The sequence below is a fragment of the Camelus ferus genome, chromosome 1, assembly GCF_009834535.1.
Source record: "Camelus ferus isolate YT-003-E chromosome 1, BCGSAC_Cfer_1.0, whole genome shotgun sequence".
Classification (NCBI taxonomy): domain Eukaryota; kingdom Metazoa; phylum Chordata; class Mammalia; order Artiodactyla; family Camelidae; genus Camelus; species Camelus ferus.
The window spans coordinates 95,031,386-95,039,545 of NC_045696.1; positions in this window are offsets into that span (position 1 = coordinate 95,031,386).

The following is an 8,160-nucleotide window of genomic DNA, read 5'->3' on the forward strand; positions in this document are numbered from 1 at the left end:
CTAGTATTGCTGCCAACTTACCCATGAAGGCGTAGAATGGAAGGTTGGGGGGATCTCACGGAGAAGAAGAGAAAAGTAAAAGAAATGAGATGATGCAAGTTGCAAACATTCTATAATTATTTCTTCTATGCTATTCAAATTCAAAAATTATAAGTGCAGGGAGCAGGCCACAAAACCCCATGGTATTTTATACAATCCAAGTAAGTATCAAGGGTCTTGAACATGTTCATATCACTTGATGCAGTGATTTCACTTTAAGGATACAAACTAAGGACAAATAATGCAGACAAAGATTTGTGTACAAACACGGTCGAACCACCGACTTGAATGAGAAACTCCATTTTATACATAAGTCACAGGCAGATAGAGCTGAAAGGGGCCTCAGCTATGTTAGTCAGAGTTCTCTAGAGAAAAATAGAATCAAAAGGGCGTGTGTGTGTCTGTGAGAGAGAGAGAGAGAGGAAGAAATGTATTTGATGGAATTGGTTTATGTGGAGGCTGGCAAGTCCAAAATCTGCAGGGCAGGCTGGAAGGTTGGGACCCAGGGAATAAGCGATGCTGCCGTTTGAGTCCGACGGCAGACTATAGGCAGTTCTCTATCAAGACCTTCAACTGATTGGATGAGGCCCACTCACATTATTGAGAGTTATCTACTCAAAATCTGCTGATTTAAATGATAATCTCATCTAAAAAGTACCTTCAAAGCAACATCCCACCGTATTTGACCAAATATCTTGGTACTTTGGCCTCGCCAAGTTGATACATAAAATTAACCATCACACTGGCCCCTAGGCATATTTGGAAGGACTCTCAGAGATGTGAACTTGCCAAGCATGTTGACAAATGGACCTAAATTGAAATCTTTCCTTAATGTGGATATCAATCTTTTCCCAAATTCAGCAAAATGTCCTTGAGAGTCATATCTCGAACTTTTCCTTTGACTTTAATTTTACATACAGTGTGACTTGTTCCAAAAGTAGGTAATTCGTCTTTCATCATTCATCTCTATAGATGATCTTACTCACTTTGCACCCCAGAAGCTCTTAGCATTGTGCTTTCCATATCACAGGCATCCAGTACCTGCATGCTCAATTAGACTGAGTCTCGTTCTAAATGAGCTCAGTCAGAAAGTTGTCATGTCACATCACCTAACTTCTCTGATTTTCATTTTCACTTTCTATAAATAACAGGATTTACTAATAATCTCTAATATCATATCAGTGGTAACTACAGTGAGTATGTAGGGGAGAAATGGCAAGGAAGCTCTTCATGAAGGAGGGGAAGTTTGAAGGAGTATGATGCAGAGAGAAATATGGAGAATTGCAATGAAAGAAAACAGTGAATGGAATGAAAAAGGTGGAAATATACCAGGTGTGCTTGACAGACAGTGGGGTGATTGTACAGAGGTCGTTGATGGAAGCTATGGAAGATGTGGCTGAGGAAGTACGTGATGAACTTGAGGACAATATAAACAGTTTGCACTTTAAAGTGATTGGGTATTATTGATAGTTTTTGAATTAGGAAGTAAGTTGATTAAAATGGTATTTTGTGGAGGAGGGAAAAAAGCCTATTCTGGACATACTAATTTATCCTCTTTAAATTAAACAACTTGATCATTTTCTTATGTCTCCAGTTCCCCGAACTGTTTTTGTAATCACAGACAGACTAATCCAATTCCTTGTCTAAATTACACAATATTAAGCTGCAAATCCATGCACTACCAAAAAATAATTTAGAAGTAATTTTGTCATAAAAATTATTTCAATGCAGTTGTCACAACTAATACCTGTTATTACATTTATACACTATTACTTGTCAGAGGAACAATTTAAACAGGAAAACGTGGGCTGCAGAGAACCCCATTAAAATGAACTATAAATCAAGAGTGAAAGGAAGAGAAGTTTTCAGAATTAAGAAAGAAGAGACACAGGCTGTACCCAGATGTCACATTTAATCTTTCAGGGTGGAAGTAAGAATTGGTGGTTTGCAACTTACCACAAACGGTAAAGAATTGGGTGTTTCAATGTATCTGATTTTGTCACTGGTACTTGGAAAAGACAAAGTGTTGTGGGTCTAACAGGAGTTGCTTTGACAGCTGAGCCCTGTCTCTGCTGCTTGCTAGCTCGGTGTCTGAGCAAATATCCTCATCTCTGGGCCATAGTTTCTTCATCTGTAAATAGGCATAACTGTCCTAGAATTAATACGCCTGGCACATTACCCCACACATCACAACCCTCCTCAAAAACATGGTTCACCCTCCCACCACATTCTGTACTCTGGCCTTCATCGACTTTTGTGAAGCTGTAGACACCACCACCAGCCTCACAATGCTACTGTCCTAAGTACCACCCACACAGCTCTCATTGTACCAGGTCCTTTCACACATCACGTAACAAAAGCTGTTAGACAAAATCATTCCTGTTTCACCCTAAGTTTTGCCCATGAAAAGAGCATAGCCTATATTTTCATGTCTGATTAGAATCAGATGTACCTGCCTTTTTCTTCACATGTTCCTAAAATGAGCAGAATGCCATGAGTAAGTGATTTCTCGCAGAGCTCTTATGCACCAGAGAACTCAGAAAATGATTCATCTTAGTAAATAAAATACAGTAATCATAGTTTAGTAAGTACTTACTACCTACCAGGCACTCTTCAAAGGGACTTCCTATGTATTGGCTCATATAATATTTACAACAAGTTGTTGAGGCCCATACATTTATTATTGTCATTTTATGGGTAGGAAAAATTACAATTTATGAAACACACTTGAGGTGACCCTGCTTGTTGGCAGCAGAGCTGGAATTAAGAGGCATATAATCCCATTCACTCGTTGGGACATGGAACAAAAAGCAAATAATATCCAAAACTGTCTGCGCTCTTCTTTTTTCAAAAATCAAAAGTGAATAAAGATTTAGATTTAGATTTCATGTCTAAAATGTCTATAATTTCAAAAGAACAAATTCTGTATCATACAGTGAGAAAAACAGTATCTATAGTGTATCATTCTTAGTTAGAAGTATTTGGTCTTGTTTTTAACTAAGTGTTATTTAAAAATCACTTCATAAAGGATCTCAAGAAAAGAATCACTTCATAAAAGGTAATAAAGAGAGAAATAATCCACAGACAAATTTGCAAGGTTGCTGATTATAGGACTTTGGCCCTATGTTAAAGCTGTAAGCATCTCTGGTCTGTAAATAGGGATCAATTTTATAGTTCTTTGATATATTTTACCCTTATTATTTTTTAAACAGACATCACAATTTAATTTATATATCATAAAATTCACCTGTTTCAAGTGTGCAATTCAGTGATTTTTTAAAAAATATATTTACAGAGTTGCGTAAGTATTACCAGGAGGGGTGAAATGTTGAACTGGTAAGAGACACCATTCTCTAAAGAGGATAAGAGCAGAAACCATAAACCAATTTGGAAAAGTACTTGGAGACACTCAAGTTTAAGGAAAGTGATCTACTTAAACATTATGAATACTGAAGTATTAATTCAGAATTCTCTCCTTAACACGGGGTAGGAATATAGTTGCATTCCATGACTAACAGGAAGAAATATGTTTTACTGATCCACAGAGAATTAAACTAAGATATCTCATCTAGAATATACATAAGTTTCCTCGTGAAGCTTTGTTATGACATCTATTTGCTACTATCATTCATTTGAATGTTACTAATAATCTACTTGTTGCCAAGTCCATAGAGTTTTTGGTTCTTTGATGAGTAAGAAAAGATATCTTAATGAGAAGTGAGACGAACGTTTGTCAATTGAGAAGGCTGTTGAATTTCAAAGCATAAAAGTTAAAGGATCTATTTATAGACATTAAGCTCTAGATTTCCACAGTTTGAAGGAACTTTAAAGCTAACCACCTCTTTTTTTAATAGATGAGGCTGCTTACAAAGGCTAAAGATTAGAACCCAATCTGGTGAACCACCTATTATATAATTTCATATTCAAACTTTATGACCCTATGTTATTCAAAGGCTTCAGGTACCATATATGTGTCTCATCCCTTTTATACTATCATAAGCTTTTCAGTACGGGGACTTGTTTTTCCTGATTCCTCAGCATCCAGCAATGCTTGACTCCAAAAATTATTTGTTAATCATCATATTTGAGCTACCTTTAAAAGTTGAGCCTGTTGTTTCTTTGGAACTAAGACTCCTACATCCAAAAATCTCACTATTGTTTGCCTTCAGATCTTTCAGGTTTTTTTACTCTCTTGTTTTACCATCTGATACCCATTTGTTGCCCTTTTTTATTTCAGTGATAAGATAAAGAGTTCTAAAATGAATTTGAAAATTTAAATATTTCAAAAATAGAATAGATTGCACAGGAAGAACAGTAATTATCTTTGGAAGAATTAATCCTCAAACAAATTTTCTAGTCAAAGGGAAACAAAAAGTAATGAAAGAATTAAATGCAATTTAATCATCATTAATTGAAACGTTCTTGTGTTCAGTTTACTGAAGGTACAGCAGATAGGTAAGACACAGATCCTATTCTTAATGAACTCCTATCCTCTTAAAAAAAAGAGTATTGTATGACAATTTGATCAGTTAATTGTACTTTAAAGCAATAATAATACTTATTATATATTATTATGTACTGAGTACTTTACTTAACACATTGAATCCTCACAACAACCCTATTAGGTAAGCACTGTTATACTTTCATTTTACAAATGAGAAAACTGAAACACAGAGGCATTAAATGACCTGCCCCAGTTATAGCAGAGCTGATGTATGAATCAGTGTTGATTCAGAACCTACATTCTTGTGCCACCCTATATTACCTCTCAAGTAACTGTACCTTCTTAACTCATTTTATTTCACTTTACAAATATATATATACCCAAATTAGAAATTAAGATTTGCTGATCATTTCACATCAAGAAGGTAAATCTATTTTTGACCTGTGAAGGACTCCTCATACAGAATCAGTCTGAAGATTGTAAATGCCTTTACAAACCCGTGACATTATTAAAACATCATTTTAATGTTTTACATTTTGATGAAAATGTGCCTTTAGAAGTCTAAGTATCTGCCATAGTACAGAGTACATTTCTGAAAAGCTTTCACTGTGCTGCATTTTATACTTAAAGTTACAGAGCTTATGGGAAAAAAATAGAACTAATCCAGATCACTAAACACCTGTGCCACTTCATGGTCAGAGCACTAGCAACAACAACCACCACTACAAATCCTACTTTAAAATAATTGATCAGAGTTTTTTTTTATGTTTTATTTATTTATTTTGGTGATGGGGAGGTAATTAGGTGTTTTTGTTTTTGTTTTTAAACCGACATACTGGGGATTGAATCCAGGACCTCCTGCATGTTAATAAGCACATGCTCTGCCACTGAGCTATGCCCTCCCCTCCTAGATCACAGTTTTTTTTTTAATGTTAAAATTATTATGAATAAATGCTATAGTCATTATAGGGCTTTATCCCAAAATACAGAAGAAGGTAGACTAATCAATGGGAGTAAGAGAAAGTCTGCTGAATTTTAGAGACAAGCAAGTTGCCATCAGAAGCTGTAGGTAGATGAGCAGATGCAGGCTTTGCACAAACTACAGCAAAGATCTAGATTGATGGCTTGGATCATTATCTTGTCTTTGTTTCCTTTGCACATGATCAGCTTCAAGAGAAGGTGGCATGAATGGAAGCCATGCACAGTAGCACATTCTTCAATGGCTTGCTGGATTCAGCTTCCTTAGTATACTTGGCATTCTGCTGCTGTTACTCACAGCACAAAACATTAGGATGCTGGAGGGAAACCACATAAGAACCTTCTAGTCTTTCAGGTTATATTGACATCATCTCTTTCTATACCAATCCCATTTGAACTTACATTACGGAACCTGTGCTGTAGCGGAAGAAACTGTTTGGGAGGGATTACAATGAAGACCATCAATAGCTTTACCATGAGAATTATTTCTTAATTTAGATTCCTTCCTCCTTTTCTGTTAAACACAAGTTAAAAATGTCTGTTTTATTCAGAGCAAAACACTTTACTAAGTTGAATCCAGTTATGACTAGTAGCATATGGGTCATTGCATAGGAAGTACAGCTTTCAGTTCCAAGCAGGGTCATTTGCACATTTCCATTTGCAGTTTTTCCATGAGTGCAAATTTTCTTCCCCTTTTATCTCCTTCGACACTAATACAAAATTAAAAATAATATGGGGTGACTATGATAGCCTTTCATTCCCAATAGCCATACTTTAGGACTAAGGGGTTAGCTAAATAATTTCAAAGAACCAAACAAAAATAGATAGAAAATGGCACTTTTCTTAATTATCCTCAGGAAGAAAGTAGGGTTTTTTTGGTCCAATATACAAGAAATTTCTGTTGATTAAAATCTACTTATACAGTCCAGGTTGATGTTATTCTCAAAGCTGTTATTTGAACTGCCAATTAACTTACTCCAAAGCCCCACAACCAGAGAAAATGATCTGTTTTCTGTAGTGCTGTCCTAATTTGGTGCTAATAAGTTGTTGAGCCTTTCTTGTAACTTTGTTCCCTTGATTGGCTGAAGGCTTGATTTACTTGTCCCAGGAAAAGTCCCTGGATGTTCCCTGCCCTCTCTGAACAAAGACTGATTTTCCTAAGTTAGTGAATGTTTCCCCTTCAGCATTGAGACTAGCTCCTCCTGGAGAAGTGGGCTGCCGCACTGCTTTTTGTCATCTTTTCATCCCAGAAATGTTTTCAAAAAGCAGCAGAAACTGTGGTGGGCAAGTAGGTCTCTGCTTTCACGAAGAGGGTGATGGAAAAGAATGGTAAACAATTTTAGCAACAAATGTTTGCTTGTACACAAATCTGGATTGATAGCTTAGAGGTATTTCCATTTTTGTAGCATAGTCTAGGCTGGGTCCCTCCCACTTTGGTATTCCAAGACCTGAGCACTCATTGCTGGTTTTGGTTTCCCTGTTACAGCTGATAACATCAGACATTTAAAACTCAGCCCCAGGAGGCTTCAGATTGAAGGATGTTATCAATGGTTACAAGAGTAACAGAGAACTCCAGGGCCTTGACTGCGTCTTGGCTTGTATTTCAGTCCTACCTTGAATATGTTTTTATGTAGAAAGTGCTCAGTATCAATATGTTACTAAACACTGGGAATTTTTTTGAAAGGGAGCAAAGGATTTTGAAACATTGAAGATATGGTGATAAGGGAGACATGCAAAATTCTGCTTGTCTGTTAAAACAAAAAACAAAAAACTCTAAACTTGCACCTGTATGTATGTATATATTAACAACATACTCTTGGTGTTTTGAACAACCCTGAAGGACTTCTTTGGAAGCATTTTACAATGTGAGGGAATTCTTTACCCCTTCTAATGACACTGTTGTGTCTTGTGATTTAAGCATCAATTTGCACAATCTGGCTGCAGAAAACAGGTTAATTTCAGAGCCCAGGGCAGCTGAGAGGAGGGAGCTGAGGAGACTGAGAGCTTCTTCAGGAGAAGCTGGGTGCTTCTTTCTGGAGGATCTGTACCTGGAGGCCTCGAGAAATACAGATGACATGGGAGAAAACAAGAACATGTATCCTAGAGCCCTAAACTCATTTCCCAGAGTTCCCCCTACAGACTGCCCTCCCAGCAAGCGACCTGACACTTTGCATCAGACCAACAGCAGACAGTCAGCGGCCAGGAGCCTAGCTATGGGGCAGCCACACAGAGAAAAGGCTGAAAAAGACACTTGGAGAAATCTTTCTTTAAAATATAACTTTCCATCTATCAAAATTCATCAAATTGTACATCTGAAATGTGTAGTTTACTGTACAGTAACCGTACCACAATAAAAGCATTAAATAAATAAATTAAATTAAATATAACTTTACACAATACTTGGTTTTCCCAGAAAAAAATTGCTAACAAGTTAGTGTTCAAATACATTAATTCAAGAATGACATTAAGATATTGAAGTTTATATAATATTTGCATATAATGCAGTACCAAGGAGGATAATGGTCAGGAAAGCAGAAAATAATGAAAATCACTTTTTCTTAATGTAGTTATGACATGGAGCAAGGTTCAGTCCAGGTAGTTACCAGATACATACACTGGAGACTGATTAGAAAAGAAAATGTGTAAGAAGAATGCACCATTCAGAAAGTTTTATTTAAAAATATTGCTGAATTAAATAT